Raw genomic sequence first — 18577 nt, 5'->3', positions numbered from 1 at the left:
ATTTAATGAGGACCAAGATGGTTTTAGTGTTAGATCAACTGATTGTGCTCTAGGTATTTAAAAATTCACAGCTGATACACTCTAAGACAGTTTGGCAGAAGTGGGGAAAGGTTGATTACCCAAATTCTCCCCATCCCCCAACCATACTCCAAACAGTGTGGACTCCAGTAAAATTCCAATTTTACGTTCAGATATAGCCCTTCCTGTGCTATGAACCAGAGAGTTTTCCTTCAACTCTTCATGCTTTATCCCCCTTCAAAGAAGCTTCCCTTCAGATTCGTCTGGTATGGTGTTCGGGCTATGGCGTGGGTTGTGCTGCATATCTCTGTGCTTCCCTTTGGAGAGAGCTCGACTTTGGATCGGGATGAATCCTGACTCTTAGCCAAAATTAGGAAGGGCTTTGAACACTGAAAGAAAACCCAGATTAAAATTAAGGGGATTGTTAAAGGAGTCATCTGAGAAAGGTTGAAGGAATGCCACCCACAAACCTCACGTCAGTAGAATAGAAAGTGTTTAGTAAACAGCTGCTAGAAGAGATTTTGTGTTTTAAGAATGATCCATATTAGGCATTGGGTGTGGCGAGGTCTTAGCATCCTCTGTACAAGACTTAGGTTCTTTAAAAGCAGGTCCTTCTAAGTTCTTCCCTCTGCATCCCTTCTCATCCTTTGTGTCCTTGTATATAATAGGGACACAGTGGTGTTACTGATTTGAATTAAAATTTCTGTAGCTCTTGAGTGACAGATGAACGAATGTGCTCAGTCCAGGTATATATCTTACCTTGTTCAGACAGTAATCGAAAGATGCTTTGGTAAATGCCCGCAATTGTATCGAATGCCCGGATTGGGTACTGGTGTGGGAAGTGGTCTGCAGTGCTTGGATCCTCCCTTGGAGACGGAGATGCTCATGTGGATAGTGAGAACTCGGTTCCTTGCCTTCAGTTTTGGTTTGACCTCCTTGCTTCCCTGAGTCACGGCGTTCACTCGTCGCGACGGGCCTGTCACAGAAACCTAAGACTGTCCCTTGGACTGTTTGTGACACTGACTCTGAATTTCCCGTGACACGAACAGCCAGCATTTGTTGTAAAACTTCAAAAACTCACTAAGAAGTTTAGTTGGTTTGCAGTTGACATAGAGATTAACTTTCTCTAACCTAAACCAGTGAAAACTAAAACACTCCTCACCACATAAAAGTTTTGCTTTCGCTGTGTTCAGACCCCTCCCACCCTATCACAGCACAGTCATTTGGAGTCTAGCGTGGGGAGGTGTGGCTCTACCTCAGTCGTGGATGACCCACTTTTTCGTAACACTTAATTACCCGTGTTTTTACAACACTAGTCAGAGGTTCTGACGCTAGTGGACTCTGATCCATCTCATCAGCGCTACTCTTCAGAAGGAGGTGTGAGCTCTGCAGGGCGTGTAGCTACCGGGGATGACAGCATATCCTCTAGTTTCTGGATAATGAGCAAGCACACAGGTAAAGATGCCTTTCTCAGCGTTGACTCTTTTCGTGTCTTCATTATTTGGTGGAACTGACTTTTAAATATTAATCCTTACCTGCGTGTGTTTGCTGCTGTGCTTTGCAGAGGGCTCAGAGGAACATGCATTCGGATTGGTACCCAGGGACCTTAATGACTTAACTTTTCATGAAAAGTCTAAAGAGATGATAATAAAAAACAGACTCTCATCTCTATCCTGTCTATGCCCCCAGAAAACATCCTCTTCCTCAATTTTTTTTTTAATTTGCTCTCAAGGTGGGTGTTTCTCAACAGCAGCGGCTCCGCTTGGCAGGGAGAGCGTGTATGCGTTCGTGCTTGGTGAGCTGCGGGCTTGGGGAGTGACTGGATGGAACAGACAGAGATGAAAATGCAGAGAAGGGAAGGGAAGACAGCAAGGGGGTGTTGTGCCTTGGAGAGCGTTGGCCCCACGGCACCCTGAGAGCAGATTTAGGACAAGCGCTATTGCCCTAACTTTGGCAAAATCATTCTTGACAGCCTGCTCTGTTCTACAGATGTTGACGTTTCTGATGTCACTTTTGTTCATTAGAGGAACTTTTAAAACACCGAGCTTGTTGCAAAACGAAACGTTGTAGGTATCATCTGCCCGAATTTACAGAAATGTGTTTGGGGTGCGTTTCTTTGCTAGAAGCCGGTTGACAGGCGGCTCACAACAGGGCGGTGGCGGTGCCTGGTGGATCGCACATGCCACTGCGCTGCCTGCTCACCACGGTGGAGTCTTTGAAAATGCCCAGAGATAAGTCAACGTTGTTTTTTTTCCCTGAAAGTCCTGATACAGAAAAAGGATGAAAGTACAAACACTAACTGGAAAAAATGTCACACATTTTAGCTGCTTTGCATCCCTTGTTAGGACGAACCCTGGCTTGGGTTTTGTGTGTGTGTGTGTGTGTGTGTGTGTGTGTGTGTTTTTCACATTTGTGGACTTGTACAGTAGGTGGAGCAGCGTGGGTGGCCCAGAAAGAGTAGCGGTTAGAATAAGATTTTCCATTTATTGCCCTTTATGCATGGCTAAAAATAAGATTCATACAAATCAGAATGTGTAGTGCAAGCACAATCACTCTGTTAATTCTGATGACTGGTTTGCCCACATCTTTGCATCTGTCTGGTAAGTGGTGCATTGGGGAAATAAATGTGTCTCCGTTTCAGCAGCAGCAAGGCAGCCAGGTTTGGGCGCTGTGTGTCTACCTGCGATAGTTTATCAGCATTTTCCCCTTCTGAAGGAAGAAAGGCACAACTCATACATAAACAAGGTGTGTCGCAAGAAATAGTGATGGGATCCTTGAATCTTTTGTTGAAGAGTAATTGCCTTGTTTGAAATGCTGTCTTACAGCATCCATCTTCTTGGCTCATTGTTAGAAAGTTGTGTCTTGTCGACTCATAGAACAGCAAGGGAGGGATTTCTTAGCAGTGCTGCAGAGAGATGGGAACCCTTTTGTTCGCGTAGGGATGGGGTGGGGGGTGGACAGCGGCAGGGAAAGGCCTGCTGTGGACACAGACGTCGGAGGGGCAGTTAACCAAGTAAAAACTCCCTTCATCTGACGGCCGAGTCTCCTGCAACCACAGTAAGTGGTAACGTGTCGGTTTGTGGCTACAAGAAACACCAAAGAGAGGTGGTGTTGGTGTTCACAGGGAAATTTGCACCTCCGTGATCCCAGCGATGGTGCTGTCCCTGTTCTACTGGCTGAGTGGCTGTGACATTTCCAAAGAACGAGAATGTCTACAAGCGTGCTAAAACCTTGCAGTTTGATGTCATTTGGGAAATAAGATGAGTCAAGAGAGCAGTCATTCCAGAAGCTTCTGGAAACTGATGACTGCAGATCACATTCCCCACTGGTGTCTCCAACCTCAGCAGATGGTGAGGCAGGGTAGTTAAAGTGAGACAAGAGCTTTGGGAGAAGGAGGACCCAGCCTCAAATCTTGGCTTAGCTACCTGTTGACCTTGATCTAGTTATGGAACCTCTCCTAGGCCTGGATGTCTTTCATTAAAAACTGCAGCAGGGGTAGTGCCTACCTCATAGGGTGCTGGTGGGGAGTCAGTAAGATCACGTACGTGAAGCACAAGGCGAGCCTTCAGTAAAAGGTTGATGGTGATGCTTGTTCGTGCTGTTGCATCATACAAATGTGGTGGAGAATTTCAGGGCATTTGTGGGGTTCCCCGCTCTGCTCGGAGTACAGATTTTGGAATTAAATGGACACGAGGTCAGCCTCTTGTTCATCGTTTCTCAACCAGAAGGCTACAGGTCATTTCGCAAGTAGTGTGGCTCTTCCTCATCTGCTGATGCTCTCCAGGGGCTCAGTTTTTTATTTTGCCATTAAATTAGCACCATGGAAGCCTCTCTCTCCTCTGAAGGTGAGCGCTGTCTTGTGCATAATCAGTTATTTTTACCTTTCCACTGTTTTTTATTTAAACGTGGATATTTCAGTTCTGACATCTGTGCATGTTAATTGTAATACCTGCTGATGTACATCATGGAAGAGAGAGCGCTAATGTTATAATCAAGGAAGGTTTTAAATATTTCAGGTGGGAATGGGCAGAACTTGAGGAGCAATTAGCTTCCATGGTGGTCTAATTCCCTATAGACGATATCACATCTGTTATCACATCTGATCGATCCTATAGATAACCAGATGCTCACAAGAAGAAAACAATTACTGTTTCTTCTCCTTTTTATTCTTTTTTGCAAATTATTTTGTTTAATGTAATGTACACCTGCCCTTCTAGGAGTCTTTTTCTGCCCACCAAAGTTTTCCATTAAATAAATACATTGTATGTTCCATAATATGGTCATCATCGTAGGTATCACTTTTTTGGTTAACCTTTAGTATTAGATGCTCAGGAGGTCACATCAGACTCTTCAGCCTCCTCCGTGACCTTCCTGGGATGCAGTTTCTTCATTTATCAAATTAGTAAAGAAATTATGACTGTACCCTGACTTGGCCTCACTTGGGACCTGGCCAGAAGTGATCAATGAGACCAATAAGCTAAGGAATTAAAACATGGTGCAGGTATAAAGCAGTGATGGCTTGCTTTTATCAATGGATGTATTTTGCTAGTTTAAAATTTTTTCTCTCCAAATTTTACTTTTCATGGTCTGTCCTACCATCCCAATCACAGATACAATCTCTGAGTTGTAATGTGTATGTTAACATCATCGTTGGATTTTCTGGATCTTTCACGTTAAGACCCGTCAGTCTGGTGGGGTGCAGATATTCCTCAGGTTAACTACACCAGTAGAACCTTTCTTTCACTGGAATGGTACCCAGGTTCTTTCAGTGCATCCAGACAGTGCTGTTTTTTCCTTTTTTTTTTTCTTTTCCTGTTGAAAGAAGTGGAAGAATGCTTTTCAGGCAGAGCAAATCATTCTAGGTGACTAACAAGTTCCTAGCATTGCAGATACAGCCTTAGTCCCCTCCATGAACACACTTACTCCCTATTATCTTTGCCTGTCTTATTGCACTTTGCCACAGACTGAAGTTTCTGTAAAAATCATAGGCAAGGGCTTCCCTGGTGGCGCAGTGGTTGGGAGTCCGCCTGCCAGTGCGGGGAACGCGGGTTCGTGCCCCGGTCCAGGAGGATCCCACATGCCGCGGAGCGGCTGGGCCAGTGAGCTGTGGCCGCTGAGCCTGCGCGTCCGGAGCCTGTGCTCCGCAACGGGAGAGGCCGCAACAGTGAGAGAGGCCCGCGTACCGCAAAAAAAAAACATAGGCGAAAGAAGGTGATAAATTAGGCCCTGACTGTGATTTCCTACCACACCTTCCTAAGGAATGACACAGATTCTGAAATTCATCTCGTTGGTGTACCGCCTACTTCTTCCTGCATAACCGCCAGTTTTAACCTATCCTTCATGTGCAGTTTGCGGGTACTGGCCGGGCTGGGCTCATTATTCCTTTGGTTGAATGACGTAAAGCATTTGCAATGGAGATTTACTCTAATGATGTATTTTAAGTGCATGTCCTCATTGCCGGTTTAATGCATTCAGTCATGGAATGCTTTAGAGTTTATTGCTAATGGATGAATCCTCAGGAAAATTGGCATTTTCAATAAGATTGACATCTGGAGTGAGAAATAGATATCTAATGAGAGCATTTCAGCCGAGGTTTGTAATTAGGGCTGAATGGAGTAAATTTGTCTGCGCACACCCCAGAAGGGTACCGTGGAAGGTGGAATTACACACTCTGCTATGAATGAGGCGTGAAGGCCAATGGATGAGTGTCAGGCCACGACACTGTGCAGTATAAATGATACTGTCACCAAGTGCTGCACCAGGGTATCAAGGGAATTCCACTCGAGTAAATTACATTACTTAGACAGACCTGAAGGCATTGTGTCGGAATGAGAGGAGGGAAGAGAAGGCTGTCAGCGCCACGCGGAAGGTATTACATCACAGCTGGCTGCAGGGGTGGACATCACCTGTTTCCATTATACCTGGCGGTTTTATATTCTCCTTTGTTAATTCGTTTTCAGAGGTTACAAATGTGTACATGTGAAGGCACCTCGTGTCTCCTGGGGTATAGGTTTCAGTTGACCACAAGGGAATAAATATAAGGTGACTTGTATAAACTAACAGGTTAGTGCTGGATTCCCTTTCTTGTCATTTGTAGCTGGTGATACTAGATGTTCATTTCTAACCTAGCCCTTGTCTTATTTTCTTTTGGTGACAGTCCTACATACATTATGAGGAGGTAATCATCCTTCGCTCTGTGACATTGTTTCTTTTCCAACACCCTGCCTTCATAAGGACATTCGTTTCTCCCATCCTGTCCTAACATTTTTTGCCTCTCATCACCTTGCATCCCGAAGGGGCAACAAATTGACCGGCGCCTAACATTTCATTTCCTGAAAGAATTCCAAGTTAAGAACAGTTGATTCCTAGAGTGCCGTTTGTGGAGAAAAACTGTTTTTTCGCTTCTTCTATTTTCTTTTATCCCCCCAGCAGTGAAGTGAGGCCTCCTTTTGGGGGGAAATATTAGTAGGAGAAAATAAGAGCATCAATTGGACCCCTGCCTCCTTGGCCACTGGAGGTGTTCTGGGCACTTTGTCCACTTTGACCTCCAATGCCAGCTCTTGAGAAAGCCATACCAACTGCACCGGGATTAGTCACAGCCACTTCTTAACCAGAAAGCAGATGTCCTCTCTGAATGGATAGAGAGTTGAAACTGCATCATTTGGACTTTCTTAAATACCTGTTACACTTTGTCCTTGGTGAAACAGACCTGATAAGCGTCTCTGATAATCTGTTAAGGAGGAGAATACATGGTATTCTGCAGAATGTCTCTATAAGGCTTCCAAACTGCAGATTTTGAGCAACCTTTCTGAAACAGGGGACACAGATAGCAGTGACAATAATATCTTGGATTTTACTTTTTATTCTTTCCAAAATAATACTTGATCCATACGAGGGTATTGTAATTTAGTCTTTATTTTGTAGCCATAGTTACAATCTTACTTTATTCACCCAAACATAAAACTTAGTAAAACCAAGATACTTGGGAAACTAGTGTTGAGGGTGGATAGGAGAAACCTTGGTTCACAATAAGGTGGTTGATATTTCTGTATTATGTTAGGTACCATCACCTTAATGACATTTAAAAAAATGCTGTTAGTTGATGATTCTAAAGTGATAACTAAGTGTAAGAGGTGTGATGCAAAATGTCTGAGTATCACGTGCCATCCGCAGCATACAAGGACTGTGCTTATAGTCATTGCCTTATTTACCAAAGCGACACAAAAAGTCTGGGGCCCTTAGTTTGTATGTGAAATGAGAGTCTCTCCCTAAATAAACTTACTAGAATTTTTTGCCTTTGTATTATGTTATATTGATGGTAGTGTGCGCCTTATATCTTATATTTTCATTTCATGAATGACATCGATTGGGAGATCCCATGTGTTTTGCCATCGGCCCTAATAATACACATGTGACATATTTCTTTGTCCCGGCTTCTTGATGCAGCATGCTATCAAGCTACATCTTTTGAGTTTTTCTGAGTTGAATCCTGATGGAAGGTGTTTAACAGCATCTAAAATGGAGCTGGGTTAGATGCTCCTACAGTCTGTAGAGGTTCCTTTGTTCCTGCCTACCTACCCATGTTTGACTACATTCTCTCGGTTTTTTTTTTGTTTTTTTTTTTTAACATTAAAATTGGAAAGGGAGAAAGGGGGAGCTCCTTAGGAGAAATAGATCTATGGAGAATTGTGAGTATTCATTCAGAAGCTATTCTTAGTTCTGAGAAATATAATGAACTTGAGCTTTGAGTCCTGCTGAATCTCCCATTAATGATCCCACCACCACCACCACCTCTCCTCTTGAATATGCTTTCCCCAAAGACTACTGGTATTTTTCCTCTAATATTCTGAATGGAGTATCTTCCAAGGAAAACTCATCTTGGAAGGCATTGAGTCCTGTTGCCCAGCAGGGCAAGCATCTAAATTTACTGGATGATTCTTAATTGTCCTATGAAATGCTTCTATGTTGCATTACCTAGAAGTCTGCGGTGTAGAAGAAACTTTTCCGTAGATCTTGATTTACTTGTCAGAAGTCAGCCCATTAATGTTAGCACTTCACTTACATGATCATTATGGTGTTTCCAACTGAAAACAGCTGCCACACGCTCCGTGTTCCCGAGTTCCCAGTGCTGCAGAAAAAGGGACTTTTGTTCTGACTTGATGAGGGAAAAAATGCAAACAACAACATCAGCCCTACCACCAGAGATCCTATAAAGACACGTTCAAATGAACAATAAAGCCGTTTGTTCACAGATGACATAAGGATATAAGAATTTAAACAATAAGACCTCTTGTGAAATGTGGCCGAATATGCACCACAAACGTTGTGAAGTGCTCTGTCTCAGGGAAGCCAGTTTTTACACGGGCTTCAAAAAACCCATTAACGTATAAAGCACCTTTTAAAAAAGAAAAGAAAATCACTTGTCTCGCTATAACATTAAAGTAATTTCTGTTCTAAAGAAAGCTAAAATGCATTCATTTAGATAAAGTACATGCACTATAATTTATAAAAAATACAGTACTCTATTAGGGAATATAGTGCCTCTTCCCTCCTCTGCCTGAAATGGGAAATCCATCATTTGATCAAGACCCTTCTTCCTCTGAATGATATTTATTTCTTCGAATGAAAAAAAAATCCTTTAAATCACTTAGATTCAAGATGAAATTTTAAGGCTTGACAGTACTTCTGTAAATCCTCCGACACTGGTGGAACACGGGGAGGGAATAATCCTGCTTTAAAGGAAATTTTTTATTAAAGTTACTTTTATTTAAACCCTATGCCTTTTTTGCCTTGCACCTGTGAGGAAGGCTTGGTATATTTGTAAACCCCAGCAAGGCAATGGCAGGAAAATGCAGAGATTTCCTTGTCAGCTTGGATCAGGTCTCTGATGATGCCCCCAGATTATTTGTTTTGAAGATTCTGATGCTTAAAATGTGACCCTCCTACTTCAATAAAGCAAAAAAAAAAATGTTACCTTCCAGGAAAAGTAGGGGGGGAGAAAAAAACACAATTTAACTGGCCAGAGGTGCTTGTTGAGCTGACTTAGTATTAAACCCTAAAGATTTTCAAGTACTTGCAGACGGATATATGTACAGCATCCTTTCAGAATCCTCTTAATTGAAGAAATGTTTCATCTCTATCTCTGTTGACAGAGAAGATTGCCTACTGATAATTGCTTTGCTTAAGTGTCTGATAATATGCCAGGAATGAGAACATTCTGTGTTAGGTCATCTTTAATTATGCATGTGCCACCTGTCAGCTCTAAATCAGTACCAGATTAAATCCTTGTGGAGTCAGTTTGGGGAGGGTTGGAGGCAGGCTGGGGTGATCTCTTTTAGAAACAACAAAAATACAGAGTAGTAAACATGGCTTATAACCTGCAGCTTTTTTAAGGAGCCTCGTCTTCATTGTTCTTGGGCAGGAATAAACTCTTGGTACAACTGAAAGACGTTTGAAATCTCGCCCAAGCTACCTCAAGTGGCGATAAATTGCTGCGAGAGAGGATGGTAGTCCCATCTGTTGCATTTCCTTTTCGCTCCCTCTCATCATTGTAAATGAGCCAGGGAAAAGCTCAGAAACATTTTTTATAAGCTGTGTGAGGACAGGAAATATGTTAATGATGTTAGATTTCCTACATTCCAGGGTTGTTGTTTTTTTCTGTAGTTGGTTGGCTTTTTTAGAAGGACAAATGTGGGTTGGAAATAATGCTTGTTACCCTCTGTCAGCTTTCGGTAGTTTTATTCTCACTTTTCAGGGTTGTTTGGGACTTTCTGGTGGGATGTTTAGTGTTCTTTACTGAAGGTTTTGTTCTCTCTTCTATCCTTTGATAGCATGGATTTGTGAAAGGTGTTTCTCTTTGTTCCCCTGTCAGAGGTTACAGGGAAGCCTTGAGATATTGTGCGCTTTTTACAGGGAAGGAGGTTGGATTGACCAAGGGGCTGAAGGCCGAGAAGCGATACACGGAAGGGAACAGCAGGTGTGTGAGTGATCACGTGGTGAGTTTCCCAGTCTCCCCAGCAAAGGTGAGGCTCCTAGCCTGACTGCTCTCCAAACTGAGAAAATTGCCTCTGTAAGAGCTTGTGAATAATAACCTTAGAAACAAGAATTTGGAGATCCTGAAATGCCTCATTCCAAACACTACTGGCTAGAGACATTGAAGAGAAAAACAGGTCAGCTGAAAAAGGGGTGAAGACCTCCACCTCTGTGATGTTCTATCTAGCACCATGGTCCAGCTCATGGCTCTGAACGACCCTTGGCTGCCTTCTGATACTGGAGGAACCAAATTTTTGACAGTAAATTTGAAGAGGTACATAGACTCCATGAACAGGGATCGGCATTGAAGAGGCCATCAGAGAGAATGTCTTAAAAGCAGTGGTTGAAGGAACTAAGGAAGGTGAGCCTGGAGAAGATAAAAAGAAGGAGACACACAGTAGCTGTACTTCGATGCATGAAAGACTTGGTTATTCCAGAAAAAGCAGAACCGGAAGGTACAAGAGAAAGCAATTTGGGCTCAGAACAAGAATTTTCTTGCAGCCGGCGCTAGCCTACAATAGAACCAGTGGTCCCATCTGGAACAATTAACCCCCTTCCACCCCCCATCACTAGAATGAGAATCGTTATCTTTTAGGGCCATGTTTGGGAGCTGTTATAGACAAGACTGCAGCACTGCGTGGCAGCACAAACCAGATAACCCTCATGTTATTTTGAAGGATCAGAGTCCCCATTCCATGCAGAGTCACAGTCAGGATGACCATGGGACATTAGCCCCAGTCTCTGTGCGGTTCCTGGTTGGTCTGATACTCAGCCTTCATCTGCCCACAAGTTACAGGTTGAAAGCGGGGATGGGGTCGGGGGAAGGGAGCTGGCTTCTTCCCCCAGGAGTCCATACAGTGAAACAGAAGGAGCCCTGGATCACACCCCAGTTCCCATGCATCCTGGCCTCTTGCTAGCTGTGTGACTGTGTGAGTGGCTCCCTCAAAGCTTGGAAGCCTCCATTTCTTGCCATGCAAAATGGAAATAATAGTGTTCACTTCACGGAGTTGCCGTGAGGCTTAAGCGATGTGCTGTCCATAGGTGGGTGCTTGCCCAGAGCCCCTGCTCCACCACTGATGACCTCTGACCTCAGGGTTGTCACCAGTACAAGGGACAGAACTGCCTTCCTTGCAGGGTAGTTGTGAGCTGGACGACTGAGTAAAATGTCACATACAAAAATAAAATGCTGCATATAAAAGTCCCCAGCACACTGCCTGCTACAGAGCAGATGCTGGTCTTGTCAGCTTAATTTCACCCTCTGGACCTGGGGAGACTGGGAGAAGGTGTCCTCTCTCACGCATCTCTGCTGGTCAGGTCCTTGGCAGGTGCTCTCTGACCTTCCCCAGAGACCTGGCCTGATACTCACCGGTCTCCTGTCACCTTGCCACCTCACCATCGAACCACCTTCTCTGCTTCTTCTTTTTTCTTCCTCCTCTATTTCCTTCTCTCCTAATCCTCTTATCTTCTTTTTCTCCAGCTAACTTCGCTCTGTGCATTCTGGGGAGGATTATTTTGATGAGCACAAGCTCTAAAGTACTATTTTCAGTAATTTTTTGTTACTGAAAACAAGAGGTGTTAGGTAGCTTTGCAGGGGACGGGGGGGAGGCCTTTCTCATTTTCTTCTGAATTTGCTTAAATTTATTTTTTTTTAATGTTATCATTTTCCCGTTCTCCCCTCCCTTGGGCTTATAGTCGTTAACTTGCCAGACACACAGCAGCTGAGTGTCTCTGTGACGTGGCTGGAGTTGGGAAAGTGTCCTTCACGGGGAACCTCACCCACATATTAACTCAGACAGAGCAAACTGCTGAATAAAGAGCCCCAGCGTGCCACCTTGATCTTCTTGGTCCCATCCTTTCCCATGGTGAGGGGGTTGCTGAAACAGAAAAAGCGACAGGCAGGGGTCGGGGTGAGGGGGTAGTTTCAGCCATTTTACTGACTCAGAAATTGGAACCCTGCCATCCAGATTGAGGCATCTCATCCATCTAGCCATCCATCAATCCATCCATCCATCCATCCATCCATCCATCCATCCATCCCTCCACCCACTAAATATTCAGGAAACAGGTCCTTATCTAAGACCCAGCATAAGGTCCTGGGCAAACATGAGGCGAGTGCTAGAATCCCTGCCCTCAGCCTTCCTCCTGTCTCCTCTGCTATTTGAGCAGGTGGAACAGTGGCTCGTTTCATCTGTATTTCTGTATTCCTGCAGTCCTCACAGGTCTAGTTCAGTAAATGCAGGAGTGACGGTAAAAGCTGTGCGATGGAGGGAGGGAAAGAATGAAGGAAGGAAAATCATCAGAGGAAGAAAGGAAGTCTCTTTGTATTATGTGTAGTGCCAGACATGTAAATTGGTGCACACTCTAAGTGCAGTTTAATGATTGCAACGAGAATCCAGGGAAGCATCGCTGCATATGGAAATTTGAATAAAATTTCCAGGGAAGTGATGCTAATTTCCTCAGCTACGTAGAAGTCAAAATGAAAGCCATGCATTCTCTGAGTACATCCCCTAGAACACGCATTTCTCCTGATTTTTCTCCCACTAAGCGATGTAGCTTTTTATTTAGCAGAAGGCTGCAACTTTACCCCTCCAGTCATTTCTGGTTTTTCAGTCAGAAAACTGAATTCTTTCTCTTCCAAGGAAAGTAAAGAACAATCTGTTTCTCCCCCATCGCACCCAGCCACCTTTTACCTGTAGTGTTTCTTTGGGGCCATTGACCTGGTGGGAAGAGGGTGGCTCTTAGTTCTGGGATCAGCCTATGACCCAGCAGCTGCCAAAGGACGTGCCCATTTCCCTGCTTCTCAGCGCCGCCATGGGAGGGACGGGAGGAGACTGCCTGTGTGCACCCCGGGTTGTCCCGCGACAGTCCCGCGAGAAGAGATTTATACAAAAGCACCTTGAAAATGCAGGTGTTAAATATGTAAAGAATTTTATTGCAAAACAGATGTCAGCTTGATTTTTCACAGGACATTTATGTCTTTCTAAAATCTTAGCACAGCCCCTGAGGTCATTTGCTGTCTGCAGTTTTGTCAACTGACAAATTCCATTTCAAAGAAGCTTGCGGTGCCCTAAAAGAGAAGTCAGTTTTTTCCTTTTTTCCAGAAAATTCTCTGGACCTTTGTGTTATTTGCAAATATGCACGTGATATTTTTTTCATAAGCCAATGTGAAGATATTGGAGCTTTAACCTTCCACTCCCCTGGTTTTCCACACCACCTGGTTTCTGTTTTCAGTGCCCACCATGCTATGCAGCGTTGTGTAAAAGGTCAGTCCCCACCCTCAGAGTTCACCGTCAGGCAGAGGGTGTACGACATACACAAATAGCTGTGACATAGGTAGCAGGTAACGGGTGCCAATCTATCTGATAGGCGGAGTTGGGAATAAGGGCATCTCTGGGAGAGGTAAACTAGCCTTTTAAGCAGGATAAAGAGAAAAAGAAAAAGCAAGACAAATTCGAGTGTCCTTAGTACTGTCTTACCATATAATATCTTACGTTTGTCTTATCCCTCTTATTATACATCACAGGACCCTGAGGACAGGAACTCTGTGATTCATCGCTACTATATTTGGTGATGCCTGCTGTGAGCTTACAAATAGTAGGTCTTAGGGAATGGTCACTTGAGCAAATATTTTCTGTATCATCTCATACAAAATTTCAAGCTCAAAATCAATACCCCCGTTTAAAAAAAACCTCAGTAACTTAATTCTGTACATATAGATGGCATTTTGGGCCTTTCCAGAATAAGTATTTTTTAACTACTGGGGAAGAGAAACAAACAAATGCTGACATCAGGAGGAATTCTAGAACATAGTCAGAATAAGGAAAGTGATTTTGTTTACACTTGAAGTATAAACCAAGTGCAGAGAGATTTCCAGAAACTCCCTGCAACAGGAAAAGTGGCTGCTAGAGGACCTGTTTCCAGGGATAATCGGGTTTCCCTTTTGTCAGGTTTAATTAGATAACAGAAGCTCCTTTTACCCAGCTATCTATACAGTATGGTGATTTAGCCACTAACATTATACTTATTGGAGATTTCCCCACTCTTTACTAAAATTCATAAGCTCTGTTAGTGCAGAAATATTTGTCAAATCCTTTGATATACCTCCAGGTACTATAACTATCGTTGGCATGTAGTAGGTGCTTAATAAGTATTGGCCAAATGAATGAATGAATGTGTCAAGTCCTATGGTAAACTCTGGGGCTAGAATGATGAGTAAGATATAGTCTTTGCCCCAGGAACCCCATCATCTAACAAGGAGGACAAACATATGAAGACAGCAATTATTGTAGACTGTGGAAAAGTAATGACAAAGCTAGGCAAAAAATTATTCTCTGTGATTTGTATTATCGTTGTTGTTACTACCTTGAAACAAGAAGTATCAAAGAACAGTCAGTTTTTATCACTTGTTCTGTCCGTTTGTTTTACTAACCTTCGTCCTAAATTGTCAAGTTTCCTGGGTGATAGAGGGTCATGATAAGCTCCAAATGCAATCCGTGCTAAAGGTTGCATACAGAATCCAAGTGAACATCAGACTTCCAAGGTCAAATCCAGTGGCCTCGTAAGAACAGACATTGCTGGTTTGCAATTGTTTTTTCCAGAATCCTTGCCAGTCCACTTTCCTTTGCAATCTCTCTTCCTCTCTCTTCCCTCTTACAGGTTGGCGTTCCATAGCTACCTGAAGAATTTCACCTACCACCTAAGTACTGAGAACTTGACTATAGCTTATCTGCAGGCCCAACTTCTCTCCAGTGCTTTATAGCAAACTGCCTACTGGATTTCATATGCCCTCTGTCCAGACTGGAACTCGTTATTTCACCCTCCCATTCCCTCTGACAAGAATAACCCCTTCACTTCCACCCATCAGACAAGCCCATGAGTCATGCTTCCCCTTCGTGCTCTCCATCCAAGGAGTCTCCAGATCCATTAACACAACTTGCAACCTCTCTGATCCAGGCATCTCTTCAGTCCTCACCCACTGACCATCCTATCTGCAGCCTTTCCCCCCTCCTCTCCTCTGTTGTCCACAACGAAGTGATCTTTCTAAAACACAACTGTGAATCCATGCATTCAAAACCCTTCGATGCAGCCTGCAACCTCTTATAACCTCCTGCATGTCTGGCCCCTGGAAATTTCTCTAGTTTCATCTCCTGCCACTCCACCTTTATTTCTAAATTCCCAGGCTTTTACCATATTGCCTGGGTTCAATGTGTATTTACTGAATGAACCAATAAACCCAGAGCTGAGCACTTACATAGGAAACCTAACAAGTAAAAGCAGAGGCAGGAATCTGTGTGATGTGTCCAAGAGAGGAGACCAGTAGCTCAGAGCTGGGGAGTAGGAGGTATAGCTGGACACACACACACAAGCCACTCTTGCCCTTTGGCCACACTAAACCATTTGTGGTTTCTCTATTACCCTGTGGTTTCACAGCTTCACACCCTTGCCGTTCTCTTGGACCCTCTCCCCATCACCCACCTGTCACACCTGGCAGGCCACCTTCTCTGTGAAGGGCCTCCAACCTAACCTCCCTCCAGATAGTCTTTCAAGACTGAAAGTGCAGCGGTTTAACTACCACCCTTATACTTATTCTAGTTTTGGTAGGTCCCTTCATTCCTTAGGCTCACTCTTCTCACTGACTCCTGGGCTAGTCTGTTTTCTCACTCCTGGGTTACTAAGTTGTCCTAACTGTGCCTGGAATCCACCCTACCCTCTGCCACCAAATTATATCAACTTCATAAATATCAACTTAGCCCTTTGCTCCAATAACAATTGGTTTAAACACTCAGGCCTGACTTTCCGGGTCCTTCACGCTGCCTTCTCACCCGTCCTCCCAGATCCAGAATCATGTGCCCAGCTGTGTCTCTACCTCCCCTGAGTCTAAATCCCTTTAGTTGTGAGGTTTGGTTTTTCCACAGACATGCCCTTCCTTCTCTCCACTCTGGGTTTATTGCTTTGTTCAGTAAGTGTACATCGAGCCTGGCTGTGAGCTGAGCACTGTGCTAGGCTCTGGGAACACAGAAAATAGAAAATAAAGCATCCTCTGCCCTCCGGGGGCTCTCGGTCTATGGAAGTATGTAGTCATAAAAGCCAACAGCATAAAAATTCAGTGAAGGAGAGACAGAATTGTTTGGGTAGCTGTCACATTCTACCCATCCATTAAGATCTATCCGAGTCGATTTTTTGTCCAAATTAATATTTCTCTTTTATACACCTTTATTTTGACATTTAATCACATACGGACTCATATTGTTGTATAAGCGTCTCCTGCACATGTGTCCTACTTCCACAGGTGGATTTTAAGTGTCTTGAAACAAGGCCTATGTTGCCTGTGTTTTATACCAGCTTTATCAGTTTGAACTTGCTGTGTAACAAAATACCCCAAACGTAGTGGCTTAACAAACATTATTTCTCACAATTTTGTCAGTTGGCTGGGCGGTTCTTCTGGTTTGGACTGGCTTGATAGGGGCTAAATGACCCAGTATAGCAGTAGGCAAACTGCAGCCCACAGGCCTGCCACCTGTTTTTTAAAATAAGGTTTTATAGGAACACAGCCCTGCTCATGTCGTCTGTAGCTGCTTTCACGCTACAACAGAAGAGTTGAGTAGTTGTGACAGAGATCATATGACCCACAGCTTTAAATATTTACTCTTTGGTCCTTTGAGAAAAAGTTTGCTGAGCCCTGCTCTAAGACAGCCTCACTTATTTGTATTTCCAACAGTTGGCGGGCTGGTTGGTCCAGGGAGGCCTCACCTGGGATGACTCAGCTCTATTCTCTGTGGTCTCTCGTTTTCCAGGAGGCTATCCTGGAATCCTTTATATGGTGGTGTCAGGATTCCAAAAAGTGGCAAGAGAGGGCAAGCCCCAATATGCAAACGTTTTTCAAGTCTCTGGTGGCATCACATTTTTCTGTTGTCCCTTTGGTAAAAGTAAGTCCCAAGACCACACCCAGAGTCTACTGGGGGGACTACCCAGGAGCCTGTATTCAAGAAGGGAATGACTGCAGCCAGTTTGGAAAGCAATCCACCCAACAGCCCATCCTCTCCCAACCACCATTCCCCTCGCCTCCGGCCCCAGTGCTCAGCGCTGAGCATATGGTGGGTCCTCCATACGTGCTTGCAGAATTGAATTAAAAGCACAAATTGACTTTTTGGTGGAAGAGAGTAGGACAAATAGTTATTGTAACCCTCTCATAGGCCCTGGGATTTAGTGATGAACAAAACATACAGTTCCTGTGCTCGGGGAGCAGGTAGCCAAATTCAGTTCTGTGTGTCCTTCCTGTCTAGCTGTGAAGTGGACTTCACTCTTAAGTTTCCTGCTAAGGATCTTTGGTATTTAACTATGACTCTTCCATCCATTTATTATCTCCTTTCTGCCCCCTCTACCTACCCATTATCAGGACTTCTCCAGCCTACTCACGGCTTGCTTTAGGATGCCCTGCTTCTAGCCTCTTCCTCCCCCTTCCCTCTGAGCATCAGATCCTCCCAAGGCCTCATTTTCATGAGTCTACTCCTTGCTCAAAAGCCTTATCTATCCACCAACTAGAGCTCAGACTCTTTAATATCCTTAGCAAGCACCTCAACACAGTCCCAAACTCCTCCTTGTCTAGATTCCTTGCCCTTCTGTGAATACACACTGTGTATCTGTATGTCCATTTCCAAATGTGCCTTTTGAGATGCTACCCATCTGCCAAGGCCAGACCTAGGTGTCGTCTCCTCCATGCTGTCTTCCGGATTGCTCCTATTGAAAATTATTTCCTCTTCTGCACTCACAGGGTGCCAAGTTTGGAATGTAACTCAAATGGCGTATGTCACATAATGTTTGGCATTTGATCCTGCCTCATCCATCTCATGCATTGCACCCTCCTTGAGATTAGGGATCAGGTCTTCTGGATTTTCATTTCTTTCTGAATGCTCTGCACAAGGGAGACTTTAGTGAAAGCTTGTTTTATGAATAAATGAGTAACTGACATTTTACCATTTCCAAACACCTTATCTGCCATATTTCTAAGAGGCCATTGATTTAAATATAATATTTTGTATACCACCAAGAAAGAAAAAACATACCAGAGAAATGCAAATCAAAACCACAATAAGATATCACCTTACACCTGTCAGAATGGCTATCATCAAAAAGACAAATAACAAGTGTTGGCAAAGATATGGAGAAAAGGGAACCCTGTGCACTGCTGGTGGGAATGTAAATTGATGCAGTCACTGTGGAAAACACTATGGAGATTCCTCAGAGAATTAAAAATAAAACTACCATACAATCCAGCAGTTCTACTTCTGGGCATTTACCTGAAGAAAACAAAACACTAATTCAAAAATACATATGCATCCCTACCTTCACTGCAGCATTAGTCACAATAGTCAAGGTGTGGAAGCAACCTGAATGTTCATCAATAGATGAATGGACAAAGATACACACACACACACACGCACACTGAATATTACTCGACCATAAAAAAGAATGAAATAGTGCCATTTGAGACAACATGGATGGACCTAGGGAGTATTATGCTAAAGGA

At 43.8% G+C, this 18577-nt stretch overlaps 1 protein-coding gene across 3 annotated transcripts in view; it reads left to right on the top strand.

The window, feature by feature from the left end:
• BACH2 (BACH transcriptional regulator 2) overlaps positions 1-18577 on the top strand; it is a 360814-nt gene that overhangs the window by 207820 nt on the left and 134417 nt on the right. Inside the window, exon 1 of one of the 3 annotated variants that reach the window (XM_022552713.3) lies at positions 211-1473. The exons of the other annotated variants lie outside the window; for them this stretch is intronic. The gene's annotated coding sequence lies outside the window, so the exon portion shown is untranslated. Of the gene's footprint in view, positions 1-210; positions 1474-18577 lie in introns of those variants that run through there. 3 annotated transcript variants of the gene reach the window in all.

This window comes from Delphinapterus leucas, chromosome 12, assembly GCF_059928025.1.
Source record: "Delphinapterus leucas isolate spDelLeu-1000000601 "Yukka" chromosome 12, BTC_Dleu_Yukka2, whole genome shotgun sequence".
Classification (NCBI taxonomy): Eukaryota; Metazoa; Chordata; class Mammalia; order Artiodactyla; family Monodontidae; genus Delphinapterus; species Delphinapterus leucas.
The sequence above is the reverse complement of the archived record's forward strand: the minus strand, read 5'-3'. Positions and strand labels throughout refer to the sequence as shown.